The sequence below is a fragment of the Crinia signifera genome, chromosome 1 (assembly GCF_055691185.1).
Source record: "Crinia signifera chromosome 1, ASM5569118v1, whole genome shotgun sequence".
Taxonomy (NCBI): domain Eukaryota; kingdom Metazoa; phylum Chordata; class Amphibia; order Anura; family Myobatrachidae; genus Crinia; species Crinia signifera.
Genome location: NC_139217.1, coordinates 376,933,222 through 376,957,111, shown reverse-complemented (window position 1 = coordinate 376,957,111; position 23,890 = coordinate 376,933,222). Strand labels below are relative to the sequence as shown.

Here is a 23,890-nt window from a genome sequence, read left to right as displayed (position 1 = left end):
CTGGGGGTCCCCCGTATTTTGAAACCAGCACCGGGCTCCAACAGCCCGCAGTGTCATGCCACAGGCGGGGGACACTTTTTACACAAGGTCCCCCGACCGTACCATGAGCACTGTGGCTGGTCAGCCTTGGACGGGGTACCTGGAGGAGTAGGGACCCCCCCAATAAAGGGCCCCCCCCCAGGCTTCACCCGTCCAGGGCTGAAGCCCGGGGCTGTCACCAGCGTCCCTGGCCATTGGACGCCGGCCTGATAGTGTTAAATTCACATTCCTAACATTGCTTAACACAGGAGAACTACAAGTGTCAGCAGACCTCCCCCGCATGCTGGGACTTGGAGAACCACAAGTCCCAGCATGCGGGGCATTAATGGGCCCGCTGGGACTTGTAGTCCACCTGTAAAAAGAATGTTAAAATAAAGCACACACACAGAAAAGTAAAACTAGATTACATACACACACACACACACATCTCAATTTTACACCGCTATACATACCGATCCAGGATCCAGCGCTGGTCTCTCTGCAGCAGAGCCGGTCAGCCCGGGCTGAACCGGCTTTCTCCGATGCAGCTAACAGCTTCTGTTGCGTTGTCCCAGCGCGACGCAGGCTGAGAGCGTGATTGGGCGATGCGTCTCCATGGAGACGCATAGCTCAGCCCTGATTGGCTGAGCTATGCGTCTCCATGGAGACGCATAAGCCGAAGACGCTCTCAGCCTCTGTTGCGCTGGGACAACGCGACAGAAGCTGTTAGCTGCATCGGAGAAAGCCGGTTGTCCCCGCTGTCAGTGCGGGGGTAGCCGGCTTTGCTGCAGAAGGGAGACCGGTGCTGGATCCTGGATCAGTGAGTATGTGGTTGTAAAAGTGAGGTGTGTGTGTGTATGTAATAAAGTTTTACTTTTCTGTGTGTGTGCTTTATTTTAACATTCTTTTTACAGGTGGACTACAAGTCCCAGCGGGCCCATTAATGCCCCGCATGCTGGGACTTGTGGTTCTCCAAGTCCCAGCATGCGGGGGGAGGTCTGCTGGCACTTGTAGTTCTCCTGTGTTAAGCAATGTTAGGAATGTGAATGTAACACTATCAGGCCGGCGCCCAATGGCCAGGGACGCCGGTGACAGCCCCGGGCTTCAGCCCTGGACGGGTGAAGCCTGGAGGGGGGACCCTTTTATTGGGGGGGTCCCCACTCCTCCAGGTACCCCGTCCAAGGCTGACCAGCCACGGTGCTCATGGTATGGCCGGGGGACCTTGTGTAAAAAGTGTCCCCCGGCTGTGGCATGACACTGCAGGCTGTTGGGTGCGATTTATGCCGCAAATCGCCACCCATTAAGTAGTCGATTTGGGAAAAAAATGAAAAAAACGGCCGTTTTTGCGATAAAAATCGCCAAAAAACCCAACATCGATCTCTAATAAATGTCACCCATAGTTTCTATATACTAGATGAAATCAACATTTCCTATAAATAAGGCACATATCAAGGCCAGAACACAGTTTTGACATGCAATCTGTAATCATTTCTCTACACTGAACTAAGCAGTGATATGCCTCATGCCATCCATCCTGTTATTTTTGGGTGTGGATCGTATTGTCGACCTGACTTAGGTCGACAGACATTAGGTCGACACCGTTGGGTCGACAGGCAACTAGGTCGACTGGGTTGTAGGTCGACATGGGTGAAGGTTGACAGGTGCCTAGGTCGACATGGGACAAGGTCGACATGGGTTTAGGTCAACAAATGCGTTAGTTCGACATGGGTTGGGTCAACAGGTCACGATTTCCACATGGATTTTTTCACTTTTTTTTTTTACCTGCATGTCGACACAGTCGACATGTACACAGTTGGAAGACAACCGCAGCCTCTTGCATTGCTCACTTCGCTCGCAATGCTTCGGGCAATTTTATTCTCCCACCACGCCCTAGTGGATGGTAGCGCATGAAATACCGCCTGTCTGCACATGTCGGCTCAAAAAACAGTGAAAAAACCCATGTCGGCCTTGCGACCTGTCGACCTAACCCATGTTGACCTAACGCATTTGTCAACCTAAAACCATGTCGACCTTGTCCCATGTACATGGTGTCTCTTCTGCCCTGTACATGGTGTCTCTTTTATTATTGGTGGCGAATGTGCATCTCTACCACATAGTTTCTACTAACATGGTAGCTCTTCAGCAGGAAAGTACATTTGCAGGTGAACTGTGAGCAATTATAAAATCTGAAAATCTATTCCAACTGCTTCAAAGGTCCTTACCTCTATCCAAATATATCCGATAAAGGGCAGGATGTACGAAGGGGAAAATGCATTTTCGGGAGTTTTACCGCATTTGCAAATGTACTAATACCCAGCCGCCGCATCTTTGCAGGGCACGGTATTGCCACCTTCTATCGCCGCCCGCAGCCCCTCGCCGCATACGCCTACCCCCCTCCCTGTCCTCCATCAAACTCCTCCTCCTTCAGGACAGCCGTGCTGAGCCAGGGATGTGACGGAGACCCCCCCGCACTCCACATCACAGGTATCGCGGGGGGCCTCCATCACCGCACTGCAATGCTAGCCGCATATGTTAATACATATGCCCTAGCATCCCTGCGGCAGCGAGGGGCGGCAATGTATTTTAAAAAGCAGTGTATTTTTCACTTCAAATGTATAAATCCTTCCAAGTGATGGATTTCTTTTACGAACTTTTGTTTCTTTAAATATGTAATCTTTTGTAATGACTCAAATAAAGATTACCGTATGATGCTCACTGTTTAAAATATATCTAAGATGGACCCTTCTAAAGTAAAGCTGGTGGATCAGGCGACATATTGCTCAACACACCGCATAGTGGGCAGTGTGTGCCCGATATCACTACTGACAACATGTATGCCAAGTGTTTGTGTTTGTAAGTGTTTGTGTGGGAAATCACCTAGCTTCTCCAACTCAAATAACAGATTGGTTGTATCTTTCAAATAGGTCTTCCTATCTTATGCACATGGTTGTAAAAAGTAATCCAAAAATTCAGCATTTTTGCTAAACAGGGAGCCTCTGGTGGACATTATTGGGTGCCCCGGGGGATTAATCATCCTTGTGAATTCTAGGTAAAGTGAACAATATAGGGACCTTTGGATAATCTTCTTTTCCAAAAATCACGAGTCATAGTTGTAATGTACAAAACTACTTACATTTTATGCAAATCAGTAGGAACTTTATTTAACAACAAATATACATCACTAATTCCCATCATCACAACACTGTTAAATATCGTGAATCACTGCACCTCCCCCTTTATCTGCCGGCCTAATCACCACATCTCTATAACTATTGAGATCTTTCAAAGCCTTCCATTCAACTTACACACACATACACTCACACACACACACACACACACACACACACACACACAGGTCCATGCAAGTTTTATTTGAGGCTGCCCACAAGACTAGTGTCTGCACTGTCGGCTCCTCCTCTGTGACAGGAGCTGACATTTTGGTATCACCCCCTTTGAGGTTGACACCTGGGTGCGACCTGCACCTCTTCCATGCCCATAGTGATACAACTGTGTGGGAACGTCCAGGAGCAGAGTGTTTTGTACTTGGCAGAATGGATCATGTTGAAGGGTATGAAAAGTAGGTGTCACTATGTTGATAGTTTTTAAAGTTATGTCATTCATATTGTCTACAGTAGTGTGTGTGATCAATCTCGTTAATGATGCGTGCTCCTGCGCTTTGTTAACAATTTCCTCCATCATCTGTATGTACAGATATGCGCTATATTATTCACCAGGCTGTGCCGTTGATATTGTTAGCGATATCATTCGTTAACGATATTGTCTAGTGCAGTCATTTCCAACCTCGGCGTTCAAGTCACACTACCAGTCCAGGTTTTAGTGATATCTATGCTTGAACACAGGTGACTTAGGAGCAGGTTCAGGGGCGTAACTAGACATTCGTAAGCCCCATAGTAAAACTTTGTAAGGGCCCACTATTTAGTAACTGATGGTAATAAATGTATATAATACATATGACTTACACTGTAAAGATGGACCCCCTTCAGCTCTGGGCCCCATAGCAGCTGCACCCCTTGCAACTACGGTAGTTACGCCCTTGGGTACGTTCATACGTCTATGGTGCAAAACCCCCTGTGTGAACGCCTTAGGCGAGTATCACACTCACTGAGGCTTTTGCACAGTAGGAGGAGGGGCAGGCAGGATGGCGGCAGCAGGGGAACGGCCAGCGTTTTATAGGCATCCTCATGAAAACGCTTAGCGTTCCTCTGGGAACGCAAGCAGATCGATGCCTCCTCGGGGTAGGTGCCCAGGATTCGGACTGCAGCAAGCATCTGAAGGTAAAGTAAGAATGGCCGGGAGGGTCCCGAAAATCGAGTCCCCCTCCCGGTCCCCCGGAAAGGTGGGCAAACCTCCCGGTTTCTGGGGGACCCCCGCTCCCTCCCCCTGATCGCGGCTAAAACTCCCCCGCCGCACCATTTAAATAACCCGATATGCTTATCTCCGATGAGAGGGGCGGGGGCTAAAGTGTCATAATCGCGTAATTTTAGCCCCACCCCCTCCACGGAGATGTGCAAAACGGATTATTTTCAAGCATGGGGCGGGGCTTAATGATGTCACGTTCAAGCCCCGCCCCCATGAACTCCTGCTGAATGTCTCCTCTCCGGGCTTCTCCCAGAGAGGAGATTTAAAAAGTTGGCAACCCTGACTTACTTTTCAGACCGAAGGCTGCAGATACAGTACCATTCAATGGTCAGCAGCTGCATGCAAGGGGATGCTGCGCTTTACTGTTTGCTAGGCTGCAAATATACGCAGCTTAGCGAACCGGTCTGAATCAGGCCCTTAATTAGTACCTCAGAATTTTGATTTAAATATCTCTGTGCTGGAGCCTAGATATCACTATAACCTGCAATGTCCGTGTGCCTTGAGGACAAAGACTCAGAAGGCCTGCACTAGAGTGTTTGGAGCTCAAATAAATACCTGTACCTGTTTTTTGTGTACATACAGTATGCCTCCTTTCTGGGAGCTCAGGATCTGGCATCGTCTACTCCTACCTAGACGTCTTGTCCATATCATGAGGAATCTGTTTGTGTGCCTGCACCGTATCCTGCTTCTGGAACTTCCCCACAGTCGCTTATCTTTTTTGAGTTCCCGGACTTTATGTGCTAATATAGCTTATTTATAATGATTTGTATATTTTGACTGTTTGTTCCGTGTTATGCTTATTAAATATTTATTGAAATCACACCTGTGTGTATAGTTTACAGAAACTAGTTGAGACTGGTCTGTACTGTATGCCCAGATCTGGTATGTCACCTTCTTATATCATTTCTATTTTATAGATAATGACCTATTACCTGGCCTAAAATAGTAATCAGCCTTCGGTTAAGCTGAGTGTTTTATCTTTTCTTTTTTTCTTTTTGCCTTTAACTTTGTTACACTGTTTCTTTGTCTGCAGTATTTTGTGTTTTAAAGGCCATCATTGTTTTGTACGGTGTTGTCTGCTTCTACCCTGGGTTCTGCACACTTCCCACTGCTACCATGAAGTTCATTCCAGGTGACCGAAGGCAAGAAAAATATTAGTGCCCCCCACACACCACCTTATATAAATATAAGTATGTATGTATGTATGTATGTATGTACAGTAAGTATGTATGTATGTATATTATGTTTAAAATAAAGAAGGTGTGAAGTCTATGGTCCTGCTAGGAGGGGGAGTCAGCCTCAGAAGCAATATTGAAGGCTTCCAATTAACTGATGCAAATTTACAGGAGAGGAGTGGTGCCCCCTTGGGAGCAGGAGCCCTGCAGCAGATGACTCCATTTCCTCCCAGAGTTACGCCTCTGATGATGTTGATAATTGCTTGTGTCTTGTGGGGTAGAGTGAAACTTTAAATGATGATCTACAAATGAGCAGAAACTTACTTAAATGACTTAAATTATGTATCAGTTGATATGAAATAGACCATTTTGGATTATTCATTTTTCAGAATTTGGTATTCTTTCCCCTCCAGTCCACTGATCTGGTGCCATAAGTCTTGTTAACCCTTACCCGTCACCATGAGCACTGACCACTTATTTGCCACTCACATTCCTATTCTATTTTAAACATCCCATCTTTTATCTACCTTGTTAATTAAAATCCATACAATTAAAATATCTTCTTTGTCCAACAGATGCAAATATATTGCATATTATTTTATACTACAATAGGAATTCAGAGACTTTAGGATTCAGTAGAACCCCTGAAACAATCACTAAAACCTGACTCATAAATTAAACCTCTTGCTTCACTTTCAGTGTCTGCCAATTAGGGTGTATTCAATCTCGGATGCTATTTTCTCCGGGGGAAATCAATGCTGCCATTTTTTACAGCATGAAAGGCAGATTCCGACAAAACAGATCCGACTTGAAAACATGTTCAATCTGTTTTGTCTGAAACGGCCATTAACCCTTGTCGGCAGGACGGAGCACCAGCGATCTGTCACCGGACAATTTTTTTTAGTATCTTACGTTCATGACTACTAATATTCATATAAACAGGAGGGTGAAGTTTAACAGATGACTGAACCTCAAAGTCTGTAATATTGGTAAATGTCAAGATCGATTCATTATGGGATTGAGGATCAAATCGGGTTTACCCCAATGAGACAATCATATAGGGTTGGATGTGTGAGATGTATTTGCACTACTTGTAGTTTCCTTATCCCTGGATCTTCATTCAATCATCCCCATACCGGGGTGTCTATTCCTATCAGATATCTGCTTACGTGCAATACCCCGTTTACAGTTTATCAAATTATCTGTCCCTGTGGTCTTTCCTTTAAAGAGCGGATGACGGCTGGCGAGGGGGGCTGGCGAAAAGGCATAGGTGCCGGGCGGTGAAAAGAATCCCATTGGCTTCTAGAGGGTATCGCCACCCAAAGGTGGCGATACCCTACTATGCTGTATCGGTCCGGCCAGGTTTTAATACATAGAAAAATGCGGTAAAACGGGGGGTTTACGGCATTTTCAGCTTAATACTTCGTGCCCTTTAGCTGGTCACTCACTTTAATTGTATATTTCCAAACGTCCAACTAGTTGGCTTGGCTAGATAGAATGAAAATGTGGTAATTTTGGAGCAAAGGGACAATTGTCTTTGCGCACATAGTTTACCAGATTTTCTAGTTGGTTGTTTGGAGAGATAATCTAAAAGTGTGTTTCCAGTTTAAGGCTGTTTTTTCAGCGTGTGGATACTGCAGAGGCATACTAAGCTGCTGACGCTGATTAAACAAATTAAATACATAACAATACTATTATCTGCAGACATGGAGCTGTAGTGCAAGGGTCCTCAAACTATTTTGCTCTGGGACCCCATCAGGCAATAAAAATAATGACAGGACCCCAGCAAGTGACTGCAGAAGGTCATCACATCGCGTGTGTAGTCAGCAGACAGCACATACATGGCAGCATTGTGGAGGCACTAAATGATGGGAGGAGTCTAACATAACATAATTCAACAGATGTTTCAGACTGAGACGGGAAGCTCTAACATCCATGGCCCCTCTCTGCCGAACATCGCCGGCTACCGGAGACATAATTATCGCATGTGCACTAACATATGCGATAATTATGGCATAGGACAGTTTATGCTTTAAGAGATGTCCTTTGCAAGCTGGCCGGCGATGTGCAGCGGGTCCCGGCAGCTCCCCTTCCCTCCTGTACCTGCGGCTGCTGCTGCAGGCGGGTGGGCTCTCCTCCCCCCTGCACCTGGAAGAGGATTTACAGTGCAGGGAGGAGGAGGTCACTGGTCCGGGCAGCACAGAGCTGTGCTGCCCGGACACAGGTGAGGGGGGTCGGCGGGGGTCAGTGCGGGGCGGCGGGGGTCTGTTCGCGGCGGCATTGGGTCATGGTGGAAGCTCATAGGTGGGGTAACCCGGCGGGGGGTCTTTAGTGTATCCCACAATGCGGTAAAAACACGATAACAGGGTTTTATTGCATTTTTCGTTTCGAGAATCCCACCCTGCATCTTTAGCATGTAATGTACATACTTTACCATGCATACTGTACTTCACATACAGATAACCTGAATAATTACAATAATGTAATGAATGCACACTTTTGGGGGACATTTACTAAGATGGAAGTTCTATTTAACATTGGATGTTGTTATTTGCAATTAATCAGCATCTACTTATTTATTTAGCACCTTTTAGAAGATAATAGATAGTACAAGTTGAGTATCCCTTATCCAAATATCCGTTATCCAAATTATTCCGAAAACCATAGTCTTCAGAATGTATTTTAAAAAAAATTCTGCTAAACATCTACTGGGGACATCTATAAATGGCACTACTGGGGACAGGATATGTAACTGGCACTACTGGGGATAGGATATGTAACTGGCACTACTGGGGACAGGATATGTAACTGGCACTACTGGGGATAGGATATGTAACTGGCACTACTGCAGACATGATATATATCACGGTAATAAATATATGCAAGAAAGTGATTGCTTGGCATTCACATTCAGTAACATAAATGCAAGATACCTATATTAGATATTAAAATATTAAAAAATCCGAAATAATCTGTTACCAAAATGCTTCTGGTCCTGAGCATTTTGGATAAAGGATACTCAACCTGTATCTGATTGGTTGCCCATAGCAACATCCCATCTGAAATAGAACTCCCATCTTAGTAAATTTCCCCCTGTCCATCTAAAGCCTTCCTACCAAAAAGAGTGGCATACCTTGCTCCTCTGCTGTAATTGACCATTAGCTATCGCAATATAACCACGCCACATTATAATCATTGATAGTAAAGGCCCCCATACACTTGGGCGATATACATGTAATTCAGGCAATTGTCATACAATTTCAGAGATAAATTGCATGTATAGTGCACAGATTGCATATACAGTATATGACAAGAGGTGCGATGCAATGCGTGTTCCCGTGCACATCGCATTGCACCTAATAGGTCGCCCCTGTAGCAGGAGAAACCAGTTGCCGTCGACAGGTCATCAGGAGCGCATTATGCTCTGTCCTGGTAACTGCAATAGATCGCAGGGCTGGCCTCAGTTCCCTGCTCCCTCTTCTTACCCGGCGCTACCAGCAGCAGAGGACAGAGGAGACACATGCTGAAGTCTCCTCTGTCCTACGTTCTCCCTCCTCTTACCTGACGGCACCAGCAGTAGAGGACAGAGGAGACAAATGCTGAAGCCTCCTCCGTCCTCCCTTCTCCCACACGATGGCACCAGCAGCAGAGGACAGAGAAGACACATGCTGGAGCCTCCTCCGTCCTCCATTCTCCCTTCTCCCACACGGTGGCACCAGCAGCATCCTCACTGATTCCCGGTCATTCAGCCTTTCTATCAGGTCTTCCTTATAAATTGCATGGTACAAGTGTATATTTAAGATAAATTGCATGTGATTTGTCACGGGTTGATAAATTGCATGCAATATATCTTGAGTGAAATAAAACCTCAATTACAAAATCTGACATGCAGGACTCACGGGAAGCTGCCGGGGAGTTCAAGGGAAATCTGAGGCAATCTGTAGCCTCAGATAAATTGCCCTAGTGTATGGCCGCCCGTAGACCGTGCGTGTGCACAGCAGCAGCCGTTGCTCCACTCATGCGCATATATAAAATGATCACTTATGAGTATCCACAGTTGAATTCAAACAAGCAGCCATCGGATGGTATCAGAAACATCATTCAATGGCTAACAGCTTTGATGGAAAAACGTACTTCCATTGGATCGTAACATCAATGGTTGCTAGATTTGTATAACATGATCTGATGTCAGAAGCCCAGCAACCATTTGATGCCAGGATTTCTGATCTTTGGAAGCCATTTACCTAATTTGGCAGAGTAGATGACCCTGCCAGATCTCAATCAATTTCATAGTAGTTTTGGGCCCCAGGACACCCATAATGCAATTCTTGGTAAATTGCACCCCTGTTGTACAATGGTGCAAATTGCAGCATTGTACAATGGGGCCCGGGCCAATATGTCACAATTCGTACAGCATACCCCTGGCACTTCCTACCGCAACGTTTAAGTGGGTAAGTATGCATTTAACCATTTATTTGGGTTTTTATGCATTTGTTTTCCTTTTAATACAGCTTGTAAACTGCTCAAACTAATCACAAAAAGTTGATGTTTTGGTTAAAACATACTCCAATTCATGTCAACACATGAAGAAAATGTTGATTCCCTTTGAAGTCCACTTGTTAAATCTATATGTCTACAGTGGTGTAGCTACATATGTGGCAGACCCCGTGGTGGCTTGGGGGAGCGTCACCAGCAGGGTCTGTGGTGGGCACCGCTGGCTGAACTGACAGGCGACCCAGGCAGCAGTGAGCACTGAGCTGGTCCCTCCCTGTACATATCTAATGAGCGGGGACCCAGTGAAGTGCATATTGAATGAGCGGGTGCCCGCCCCGCCAGTGAATTCTTTTTGGGCAGGGGGGAGAAAAATGTGTAGCTATGCCACTGTAGGTGTGTTTATCTAAATGGGTCAAGATAGAAGCTGGAGATTCCTTATTTGAAAAGCCAGACTTAACCCTTTAAGGTCCAATGTCAAGTCAGGCTCAACAGCCCTAGCGCTAGTAGCAGAGCCAATGATAAGCCACTTTAAAATAAGAACATTAAAATTGTTCAACATTCAGTGTAGACCATTTTTTTATACATTTTTTTTAAAATGTATAAAAATCATTGGCTCTGCTACTAGCCCTAGCGCTAGTAGCAGAGCCAATGATAAGCCACTTTAAAATAAGAACATTGAAATTGTTCAACATTCAGTGTAGACCATTTTTTTAATACATTTTTTTAAAATAAACCATTCATTTAAACATTTAAACCAGACTGCTTGAAGGCATGGGTGTAATCTTCAATGGAGTCTCCTGACACTATGGCTTGTATTAGAAGAAAGACATAGTGGGCCCTGGATATCAGGGCATACTGGAGTCTACATGAGCCAGGATTTTTTTATATTCCATAAGAGGCCCCTTATATGATACTAGGTGATTCATCGCGCCCTCCGGGCGCTCTTCACACCGTCGTGAGGGGCTTTGCCCCATTAGAAGTAGGAATATATGTGAGTGTGAAATGTAGTGTAATTTGCTAAATAATGTGCTTAAAGTGCATTTGAGAGCATAAATGTTTTTTAATGAAAGTGCATATAAGGTACGGATGTGTGTGTGTAGTTGTGAGTATAGGAGGCACGGAGGGGTGTGTGAGTAGTTGTGAGTAATGGAGGCATGGATGGGTGTGTGTGTATTTTTGAGGCATGGATGGATGGGGGTGTGTGTGTGTATTTGTTTGTATTAGAGGCATGGCTGTGTGTGTGTGTATAGTTGTGAGCATTGGAGACATGGATGGGTGTGTGTATTGGAGGCATGGATGTGTGTGTGTAGTTGTGAGTATTGGAGGCATAAGTGAGTGTGTGGCTAAACGCACACTAAATAGTGTGCAATGAAATGTTTAAGGGAGCAGAGCTGTGTTTGAAAAGGCGTTGGTGGTGTAGTGGTATGGGGTGGTGGGTGGTACTTACATATGGTGTTGGAGAGTGAAGTTTGGTGGCAGCAGGTTGTGGAGAGTGTAAATAGATGTGGGGATGTGTTAGGTGCAGTAGTGCGAGGTGCATGTGTATTGCATATGTGAGTGTAAAATGTGAGGTTTAGTGAGTGGTGTAGGGTGCTGGAGTTAATAGAGATATAGGGTACGTAGTGTGAAGGCTGTGTCATGTAGGTGGGAGTATTAGAGGCATAGATGTGTGTGTGTGTGTATGTAGTTGGTAGTTTTGTAGGCATGTATGGTTATGGGTGTGTGTGTAGTTGGGAGTATTGGAGCCATGAATGGGTGTGTGTAGTTGGGAGTATTGGAGGCATTGATGGGTGTGTGTGTGTGTGTGTGTGGGTGAGTGAGTTGGTAGTATTGGAGACATGTATGGGAATGGGTGTGTGTGTGTGTGTAGTTGCGAGTATTGGAGGCATGAATGGGTGTGTGTGTAGTTGGGAGTATTGGAGGCATTGATGGGGGTGTGTGGGTGTGTAGTTGTGAGTGTGTTGGAGAGTGAAGATTGGTGGCAGCACGGCGTACAGAGTGTAAATAGATGTGGGGATGTGTAGTGGTATGGGCTGCTGGGTGGTACTTACATATGGTGTTGGAGAGTGAAGATTGGTGGCAGCACGGGGTGGAGAGTGTAAATAGATGTGGGGATGTGTTAGTTGAAGTAGTGCGAGGTGCATGTGTATTGATATGTGTGTGTTTGTGTGTGTAGTTGTGAGTATTGTAGGCATGGATATGTGTGTGTGTAGAAACCCACACAATATAGTGTGAGCTGAAATGTTGAAGGGGGGAGAGATGTGTTAGAAGAGGCGTTGTTGGTTTAGTGGTATGGGGTGGTGTGTATTACTGACATATGGTGGTGGAGAGTGAAGTTTGGTGGCAGCAGGTTCAGGAGAGTGTAAATAGATGTGGGGATGTGTGAGGTGCATGTATATTGCAAATGTGAGTGTAAAATGTGAGTTTGTGTGTTTTGTGAGTTGTGTAGGGTGCGAATAGAGATACAGTTGTGAGTATTGGAGGCATGGATGGGTGTGTGTGTGTGTGTGTGTGTGTGTGTATTTTTGAGGCTTGGAGGGATGGATGGGTGTGTGTTTGTGTGTGTATTTGTTAGTATTGGAGGCATGGCTGGGTGTGTGTGTAGTTGTGAGTATTGGAGGCATATATATATAAATATGTGTGTGTGTGTGTGTGTGTGTGTGGCTAAACACACACAATATAGTGTGCAATGAAATGTTTAAGGGAGGAGAGGTGTGTTAGAAGAGGCGTTGGTGTAGTGGTATGGGGTGGGTGGTACTTACATATGGTGTTGGATAGTGTAGTTTGGTGGCAGCAGGTTGTGGAGAGTGTACATAGATGTGGGGATGTGTTAGGTGAAGTAGTGTGAGGTGCATGTGTATTGCAGATGTAAGTGTAAAATGTGAGGTAGTGTGTTTTGTGAGTGGTGTAGGTTGCTGGAGTTAATAGAGATATAGGATAAGTAGTGTGAAGCCCGTGTCATGTAGTTGGGAGTATTGGAGGCATCAATGGGTGTGTGTGTGTGTGTGTGTGTGTGTGTGTGGGGGAGGGGGGGTGAGTGAGTTGGTAGTATTGGAGACATGTATGGGAATGTGTGTGTGTGTGTGTGTGTGTGTGTGTGTAGTTGTGAGTATTGGAGGCATGAATGGGTGTGTGTGTAGTTGTGAGTATTGGAGGCATGGATGGGTGTGTGAGTAGTTGTGAGTATTGGAGGCATGAATGGGTGTGTGTGTAGTTGTGAGTATTGGAGGTACGGATGTGTGTGTGTGTAGTTGTGAGTATTGAAGGCACGGATGGGTGTGTGTGTAGTTGTAAGTATAGGAGGCATGGAGGGGTGTGTGAGTAGTTGTGAGTATTGGAGGTACGGATGTGTGTATGTGTGTAGTTGTGAGTATTGGAGGCATGAATGGGTGTGTGTGTAGTTGTGAGTATTGGAGGCATGGATGGGTGTGTGTGCGTGTATTTTAGAGTATTGGAGGTACGGGTGTGTGTGTGTGTGTAGTTTTGAGTATTGTTGGCACGGATGGGTGTGTGTATAGTTGTGAATATAGGAGGCATGGAGGGGTGTGAGAGTAGTTGTGAGTATTGGAGGCATAAGTGTGTGTGTGTGTGTGGCTAAACGCACACAATATAGTGTGCGATGAAATGTTTAAGGGAGGTTGTGTTAGAAAAGGCGTTGGTGGTGTAGTGGTATGGGGTGCTGGGTGGCATAAGCCTACCCAAGTAGTACATGGTTAGTGAGAGTGCAGCGTGATCAGGTTATGGAGGGTGGGGCTGGCCGGCACCCCATAGATAGAGAGGCGTTGGTAGTGTAGTGGTATGGGGTAGTGGGTGCCATACGTCTGCTAAAGTAGTAAATGCAGCACGGTAATGTTTAAGGGGTAGCTGCTGTTTTACTACTTTAGCACACATATTATGGCACCCACTACCCCATGGTGGTGTAGTGGTATGGGGTGGATGGCATAGTACTTACAGTCTTGTGCAGTGGTGGTCAGCAGCAGTCCGTGGGTCCGGGAGAGTGCTGCTCTGCGTCATCTATGGGCGGCTTGCGGTGTAATTAAGGTGGCGGGCGCACGGCAATGTAGTGTGCGGCTCTGTAGATCCTGGTGGGTGTTGGGAGACGGGTCTTCCTCTGGAGCATGGCAGTGTACGGGCAGCGGCTGGCGCATGGCAATGTCTTGATTTGCCGGGTATGTGGAGACGGCAGTGGGTGGGCAGGGGCGGGTCTTGTGGCATGCGCACGGCAATGAGCTGTGTGTCTGTGACAGATGCGGGCGGGTGTGGGGGGACGGCTCCTCCGATGGAGCGAAGGCACTGGTTGGCTGGCTGGGTAAAGAAGGTGCCAGCGGCGGGCGCACGGCAATGCTGTGCGTCTGTGAGTGATGCTGGCGGGTGTGGGGGACGGGATCTCCGACAGTGAGGGCAGGGGGGGGCAGCTAGTATCAGGGCGTGTAGTGCTGGAAGGGGTGGTGAGGACGGGCCGAGGGAGATGCAGGCTTAGTGGTGAAGGGGGTGCGGGTGTGGGCGTGCTGTGCTTCGGTGGGGCGGGGGGTATGGCGGTGTTTGTGCTGAGAGGGGGAGTGGTGCTTGCTGAGGGGGTGGAAGTGTTGTTTGGGGGGCGGTTATGTGCTGGAGCTGGGTGAGGGCTGTGTATAAGGCCCCCGTTGCTGTGCTGTGCTGTTACAGTGTCCTCCTTATGCGCTGCTGCTGGTGCTGCTCCCTCCTCTCCCTGGCAGCAGTGAGAGCGCAGGTTAGGGTGGCCAGCACATGGGAGCCTTCGTGCTGCTGCTGTTGGCGGGGACCGGCGCTGTGCAGAGAGGAGAGCAGGTCTCTCCCACCTGCGCCCCCGTGCTGCTGCTGGCGGGGACTGGCGCTGTGCGGAGAGCAGGTCTCTCTCCCCTGCGCCCCCGTGCTGCTGCTGGCGGGGACCGGTGCTGTGCGGAGAGCAGGTCTCTCTCCCCTGCGCCCCCATGCTGCTGCTGCTGCTGGCGGGGACCGGCGCTGTGCGGAGAGCAGGTCTCTCCCACTTGCGCCCCCGTGCTGCTGCTGCTGGCGGGGACCGGCGCTGTGCGGAGAGCAGGTCTCTCCCACCTGCGTCCTCGTGCTGCTGCTGCTGCTGGCGGGGACCGGTGCTGTGCGGAGAGCAGGTCTCTCCCACCTGCGTCCCCGTGCTGCTGCTGCTGCTGGCGGGGACCGGCGCTGTGCGGAGAGCAGGTCTCTTCCCACCTGTGCCCCCGTGCTGCTGCTGCTGCTGGCGGGGACCGGCGCTGTGCGGAGAGCAGGTCTCTCCCACCTGCGCCCCCGTGCTGCTGCTGCTGGCGGGGACCGGCGCTGTGCGGAGAGCAGGTCTCTCCCACCTGCGTCCCCGTGCTGCTGCTGCTGCTGGCGGGGACTGGCGCTGTGCGGAGAGCAGGTCTCTCCCACCTGCGCCCCCGTGCTGCTGCTGCTGGCGGGGACCGGCGCTGTGCGGAGAGCAGGTCTCTCCCACCTGCGTCCCCGTGCTGCTGCCCACCTGCACCCTGCTGACATCTTTCACCCTCCAGCTGCCTCTCTCCCCCCTTGCTCCGGGCGCAGGAGTCCGCACTCCGCCCAGATCCCGCCCCCTTTCCCCCGCTCGTTAGCAACTACATCTGTTATGAGAGTGAGGGGGGGGGGGCGCGGTGTGTAGCGGGGGGGGGGGTGGCAGTGTATGGTCGGGGGGAGCACGGTGTGTAGCCTTGGGGCTGCCCGTGTATGGGCGGCCATAGGGGGGGTGTTGGGCTTGGAGGGGGTGGGTAGTGTGGGAGGTTGTGTGCCGGCCGGATGATGTGTGTGTGTGTGTGTGTGGGGGGGCGCGGTGTGTAGCCGTGGGGCGGGGTTGGTAGCCGAGGAGGGGGCGGATTGTGTGTGAGCTGGTGTGGAGAACTGAGGCCAAGGGGGGTGGTGTGTAGGACGGAAGTGGCCAGGTTTTGCAGTGTGGCTGACGGTGGACGGGCCTGTCAATCACCCGTGTAACCCCGCCCACCGTTTGCTACACTGCTTTGACTGACGGATCTGGCTAAATATATAAGAGATATGCTTCAGATTCACTTGCCCTTGTATGCCACACAGTGTTAAACTAGGACAGACTGCAATGTATGCAATGTGAAGTATCAAATATAAATGTGTCTATAAAATAATAACATTTGGAAAATGATTTGCTTCTTAACACTGCACAGAAAACATATATAGAGTGAATGGTTGCCTTGTTTCTTTATCTGTTGTTAAATTAGTGTTCAGTAGATTATTAAGAAAATAATTGTAAATGAACAAAATTATGTTATACGTATCAAATAAGTACAGCAAGGTCAGCCAGTCAGGAGCAGAGTGCAGCACAGGGGGCAAATCAGAAGCATGTTATGGAATTACCGGCATTATGCAGCAGGGTGTGTGGCCATGTTGACATGATTGATCACATGGAGGCAGCTAGAGGTAGGGACCAGATGATTTTCATGAGCCTAAAGGCTGTACCTGGAGAGTAGGTAAGTATGAGTTAGGGCCCCTACTTGGTGGTAACTGTACATCACAGCCTTTACTTCAATATTATTGTTGCAGAGCTGTAAATAAAAAGCAAATGCAGTTTTCTCAATAGATTAGACAATATACAGCAATTCACAATCCAGCTTCCCTTCCAGAAGATAGGCACAGCTGGCACTAGAGGCTTGGTTCTAGAATCCTGCCAGTTCTTGTATGCTGGCACAATGTGTAGAACCCCATGCTGGATGTTACAAAGAATCAGACAGAGTTGAAATTCTTTGGTGGACTACACAGAGCAGTCAGAATACCAATGCTGGCATCCCACAGTGGGAATCCTGACAAGGATCAGGTAAGTATACAGTACTTATCCTCTCCCTGCCCTTCCCAACCCTTCCTTCTAGCAGAATACCCCTCCCTCACCGCTAGTGCCTAACCCTAGCCCCCACACCCTGCCACTTAAACCTAGCCCCCCACATACCCTCCAACAATTTATCCTTGCAAACCCCCACCTGAGGACAGACATTCATTTTAAATGTGTTGTGTAATGTACCCCCTGAGGGATGTCGACAAGAAGACACTGGCTGCACGGCTTGGTCGCTCCCCTCAACACCAGGCACTGCTCCATCGTCCAAGTCACGCCACGCCAGTCAGTTCATGGGGCTTAGTCAGTCAGTGCACCTGAGCTGGGGCTGGCGGCCTTTACTGTGCAGACAGCCCCATAGTATAGTGCCGGAGCGGGTCAGCTGGACAGCGTGCTGACGTCACACTTAGCTTGCATGCTAGCTGCCGGGATGCCGCGCAAGGCACCACTGGGAATGGGGGCAGCCACACAATAACACAATTACCTCCCCTGGGCCCGGTCGAATCCATCCAGAAGCCATCGCCTGCAGAGTCGGAGGAGTGGCCGCCACTTTAGAAAACCGGTACATTGGTACATTTGTTTTTTAGGTGGTACAGTCCGTTAAATCGGTACTGTACCGGCTAAAACGGTACAGTTGGAGGGTATGCCCCCACCCTGCAGCCTAAACCTAACCCTCCCTTTTAAGTGCCTAAACCCCACTTTCCGCAGCCTAACCATAAACTTCCCCTATCCGTAGCTAACCCTAACCTACCGCTCTCCGTAGCCTAACCCTAACCTACCCCTCTCCGCAGCCTAACCCCAACCTTCTCCTTTCCGCAGCCTAACCTTTCCGTCTCCACAGACTAACCCTAACCTTCCCTTCTCCACAGCCTAACCTTCCCCTCTCCGCAGCCTAACCCTAACCTACCCATCTCCGCAGCCTAACCCCAACTTTCCCCTTTCTGCAGCCTAACCTTTCCGTCTCCGCAGACTAACCCTAACCTTCCCTTCTCCACAGCCTAACCTTCCCCTCTCCACAGCCTAACCCTAACCTTCCCCTCTCCACAGCCTAACCCTAACCTTCCCCTCTCTACAGCCTAAGCCTAACCTTCCCCTTTCTGCAGCCTAACCGTCACCTGCCCCTTTCCACAGCCTAACCCTAACCTTCCCCTCTCCGCAGGCGAACCCTAACCTTCCCTTTTCCACAGCCTAACCTTAACCTTTCCCTCCCCACAGACTAACCCAAAGTTCCCTCACTACTGCCTAAACCTAATCGCTGTAATATCTCTGTAGATATCATACTTTTAACTCTCGTAATTACAAAAGTATGATCTAGCTTGTAAAGTATGCGCTGCTGTGTGTTGCCTAAGATCGTCTTTGGCTTCCCTTTGTTCTGGTGAAGAAACACATTTTATGCATTTGTTTTCAATAAAAAAAACAGCTGAGTAGCTTTGTTCTACTTGTTTCATTTTTCATGGACAGTTAATGTACAAAAGGAATGCAAAGCTTTACAGCTATTTGATATTGACATTATAGTAAAAAATAAAATGGCAGTAACCAGTATGCTTTTTTTTTCTTCCTAGAATTAATGTTAAGGGACGATATGTACTAAGACTTTAAAAGTGATAAAATGGAGATGAAAAAAAAAAAACTTATCAGCTTCTAACGGAGTTTTTCCAACACACCCTGTAACATGGCGGGTATGGATCATTAGGTCTACAAGATGATGGTCGACAAGCATTGGGTGGACACCATTAGGTCGACATGCAAAAAGGTCGACATGGGTCTAGGTCGGTCGGGCATTAGGTCGACACAGCATTAAGTCAACTTGGGCAAGGTCAACAGTCAAAAGGTCGACATGGGTTTTATCACTGGGTTTTCTAATCCGAATGTCGACACAGTCAACATGGTCACTGAAACGTAGCACCGTGTCCGCTTGCATGGCTCACTGCACTCGCCATGCTTCGGGCACACTATTCTCCCACCAGGCCCTAGTGGATGGTAGGGCATGAAATACCGGCTGTTGGCACATGTCGGCTCAGAAAATTGTGAAATATATTGTTTCAGAAGGTACCAAATTCATGGCAGTGTTAATAACGTTATAAATATTAACATTTTCCGACTAACCTGTCATTTTATTTAAAGTATGGCAGGACTAAAGGGTCCTACACATGTAGCGATTTGGGGGCATTTTCTAGGCGATCTCGCTATCGCCCGGCAATTAATATCCATCATGTTGGATAAATCTAGTAATATCACCGGCGAACACTGGCCCTGACAGATCGCTCCGCACACAGCGCTAACACATCGCTCTGTGCTGAGTGATCTTGCTGAGCGTTCTGAGTTATCTAACATATCATAACATAACTAACAGAATGCTCAGCAAATCGCTAAGTGTGTAGGCCCTTTAAGAAGGGTTCCTAGGACCATGTTTTTGTTTACTTTGTGTTTCATACTTATACTACTATAATTGCTGTTACACAATATTTGCTTTATAATTTGGTGTAGTGTATTAACTGTTCTTACAGAATTACCTCTAGCCTACCCCTGAAAAACATAACCTTTGAGGCTTGGGTGGAGGCACTATCATAATTGCTAGAGAGTGTGGTTTTTGGATTCCGCACAAGGTTTTACCCACCTAGGGTGAGGGAGGTCAAGTGAGACCTGTTCTCACCTGTGGTGGGATACGGCCTGGGTAGCCTGTGACCAATTTTAAAAAAACAGTGTCTATCAGCCTAATGGGGTACGAATTATTCCGGAGTGGGTGGTGCTCCCCTTAGTCCAAGTATAAACATAGGCGAAGGAGAAGAAATATGTGTACTTATAAAATTAAAACTTAACTTTTATTAGATTTTGTTTGGGAACAACCCTTCCTAGCAAAATACCACACATACCCCCAGAGTGCATAGCATATACTGTAAAGGCTCACTGCACAAAGGGCGTAGGAAGGAATAATTTTAAACACTATTGTCCCATTTATCTTAAACAAAATCTAATAAAAGTTACGTTTTAATTTTATAAGTATACATATTCATACATATTCAAGAGTGCCCCACACAGAGAGTCCTCTTTTTCTTCTCCTTCGACTATTATAATTGCACAGTACTGTTATTCAAAACTTGGACAACCCCTGTTACAACAGCATGGAAATGTACTCGTACATTCCATTCATCTTCAAGGGGCCTTCACAGTCAACAAATCCCAATGAAAACTGAAGTTGCATACTAAGAAATGACCATAGGGCCCTTCATACAGTTATCCATGCCACTTCTACATAATTATGTAAAAATACTTTTGCCCCTACCTGGCTGTCCCATGGACTTACTGATGTTCTTAGTCCTGAATGGGCAATGTATTAATGTCACATTCGAAAGTTACATCAATTGTTAGTCACCCCAGGTGCCTTTGGAACACATTTCAGTTATTAGCTTCCTGAGGTGTGAGCTGAAATGTACAAAAACATAAGGATTTGGGCGCTCAAATGGTAATTTGAGCACCCTTACCAGGACTTTAGCTGTGGATATTCGCTTTGCACAACTAAACACAGTACTAATGGAGGCACATGCAGGGCATGCACAGCAATCAGGGGTGATATTTGAATGGGTGTGGATCCTTTGGTCTACAACAACTAGGTCGACAAGCATTGGGCCAACACCACTAGGTCGACAGGCAGCAAGGTCGACATGGGTCTAGGTCGACATGGGTCAAGGTCGACATGTGTCTTGGTGGACATGGGTCTAGGTCGACATGACATTAGGTTGACATAAGCATTAGGTCGACAGTCAAAAGGTCGACATGGGGTTTTTCACTGTTTTTTTACCCGAATGTCAACACAGTGGACATGGACACAGTTTGAAGTTCAGCGCATCCCCTCGCATCGCCCGCTTTGCTCGCGCTGTTTCGGACACGGTGTCTCGCTACGCTCGGCACACTATTTTATTCTCCCACCACGCCCTAGTGGATGGTAGAGCATGAAATACCACCTGTCGGCACATGACGGCTCAAAAAACAGTGAAAAAACCCAGGTCGACCTTTTGAGTGTCGACCTTGCCCATGTCGACCTAATGTTTGTGTCGACCTAATGGCCTGTCGATCTTGACCCATGTTGACTTTGTTGCCTGTCGACCTAGTGGTGTTGACCCAATGCTTGTCGACCGAGTTGTTGTAGACCTAATGGCCGTATCCCATTTGAATAACTCTGGTGGGTGGACATTACATTTGGATGCCCTCAATAAAGCTGAATCGCCCCGAAAGTTTCTATTCGTTAATTTTTTTTTATAATTTTGTTGCCCAACTCCAGGGCTATTTTTCTGCAGGCTCCAGCAGGAACTGTGGCCCTTATTCTAGTTCACTCTTTCTGACAAAATATTTCTTAGATGGACAAAACCATGTGCACTGCAGGTGAGGCAGGTGTTACTTGTGCAGAGATAATTAGATTTGGGTGGGGTTTTACATCTGCCCCCCCTGCAGTGCACATGCTTTTGTCCATCTAAGAAATATTTTGTCAGAAAGAGTGAACTAGAATAAGGGCCACAGTTCCTGCTGGAGCCTGCAGAAAAATAGCCCTGCCCAACTCCCATCTATACTACTCACACTGGTACATCCTCACACCTACCCTACTCCCATCTATACTACTCACACTGGTACATCCTCACACCTACCCTACCCCCATCTATACTAACACTGGCACACCCTCACACATACCGTACTTCCATCTATACTACTCACACTGGTACACCCTCACACCTACCATACTCCCATCTATACTGCTCACACTGGTACATCCTCACACCTACATTACTCCCATTCAGGGCCGTTTCTAGAGGCGGACAAGCCGTGCAGCAGCCCGGGGCGCCGCACGGCTTGTCCGCCTCTGAAACAGCCAGGGCGCCCGGCAGTCTCCCCCCCCAACACCCCGTAGCCGCCGTAGCCGCCATAGCCGCCGCCACCCCGGCCGGCCCGACTACACGCTGGAGAGGGGAGGGGAACGCATCGTGCGTCTCTCCGTCCCCTCGCTCAAGTCACTGGGCTGCCGCTGTCAGCCAATCAGAGCTCGGGCGCGAGATATGAATGGCTGACGGCTCAGCTCAGGTCCACACACTGAAGGGGAAGGAGAGAGGCAGGATGCGCTCCCCTCCCCTCGGAAGCAGCATAGACAAAGTGAGTTTGGCACTGTGGGGGCATATATTTGTGGCACTGTGGGGGCATATATTTGTAGCACTGTGGGGGCATATGTGTAGCACTGTGGGGGCATATATTTGTGGCACTGTGGGGGCATATGTGTAGCCCTGTGGGGGCATATATTTGTGGCACTGTGGGGGCATATATTTCTGTCACTGGGGGCATATGTGTGGCACTGTGGGGGCATATATTTCTGTCACGGGGCATATGTGTGGCACTGTGGGGGCATATATTTCTGTCACTGGGGGCATATGTGTGGCACTGTGGGGGCATATATTTCTGTCACTGGGGGCATATATTTGTAGCACTGTGGGGGCATATGTGTAGCACTGTGGGGGCATATATTTGTGGCACTGTGGGGGCATATGTGTAGCACTGTGGGGGCATATATTTGTGTCACTGTGGGGGCATATGTGTAGCACTGTGGGGGCATATATTTGTGGCACTGTGGGGGCATATGTGTGGCGCTGTGGGGGCATATCTGGCACTGTGGGGGCATATTAGTAAACGGCATCAGTTGTGCGGCAGCGGCACATGGGGCATAATGTGTAATGGGCATTACGATGTGGGGAGTATTGTGTAATTGCCATCACAGTGTGGGGTCTAATGGGCATCTTGGTGTGCGGTGTAATGTGTAATTGTCATCACGGTGTGCGGCGTAATATGTAATCGTCATCACAGTGTACGGCGTAATGTGTAATTGGCATCATGGATAAATAGTGTAGAATGATTTAAGTAGCCTGTCATTGTTTGGCCTTGATCTGTGAGGCGTACTAGGTCACTGTGTGTGGCCTTCAGCCGGCCAACCTAAGTGCGAGAGAACAATAACAATTCCTGCAGCAACCAATGTCTGGTCATGCAGGTTGCAAAAGTGTGATATAGGGTAATTGTTTTCCTGCTAGACCACGCCTCACATTAAGCCACACCCATTTTAAAATGAAGCCACACCCCCTATTTCGGCGCGCGCAATTTCTAATATCCCATGTTATGTATTGGTGGGGGGGGGGGGCGCATTTTTTTTTCTTCGCCCTAGGAGCTAAATTGTCTAGAAACGGCCCTGCTCCCATTTATACTCACACTGGTACACCCTCACACCTACCCTATCCCCATCTATACTAGTCACACTGGTACACCCTCTCACCTACCCTACTCCCATCTTTACTACTCACACTGGTACACCCTCACACCTACCCTACTATACTACTCACAGTGGTACATCCTCACACCTACCCTATCCCCATCTATACTACTCAACCTGGTACACCCTCACACCTACCATACTCCCATCTATACTACTCACACTGGTACACCCTCACACCTACTCTACTCCCATCTATACTGCTCACACTGGTACATCCTCACACCTACTTTACTCCCATTTATACTCACACTGGTACACCCTCACACCTACCCTACCCCCATCTATACTACTCACAATGGTACACCCTCACACCTACCCTACTCCTATACTACTCACACTGGTACACCCTCACACCTACCCTACTCCCATCTATACTACTCACACTGGTACATGCTCACACCTACCGTACTCCCATCTATACTACTCGCACTGGTACACCCCCACACCTACCGTACTCCCATTTATACTACTCACACTGGTACACCCTCAACTACTCTACTCCCATCTATACTCACACTGGTACATCCTCACACCTACCGTACTCCCATCTATACTACTCACATTGGCACAACCTCACATTTACCCTACTCACATCTATACTACTCACACTGACACTACCTCACACCTACCCTACTACCAGCTTTACTACTCACTCTGGTACATAGTCACACCTACCCTACTCCCTAG

General features: G+C 47.9%; 1 protein-coding gene across 1 annotated transcript in view; it reads left to right on the top strand.

Moving 5' to 3' along the window:
* The window catches only part of TMEM116 (transmembrane protein 116), a 95,237-nt gene that overhangs the window by 5,848 nt on the left and 65,499 nt on the right, over positions 1–23,890 (top strand). The gene's annotated exons all lie outside the window — the stretch shown is intronic.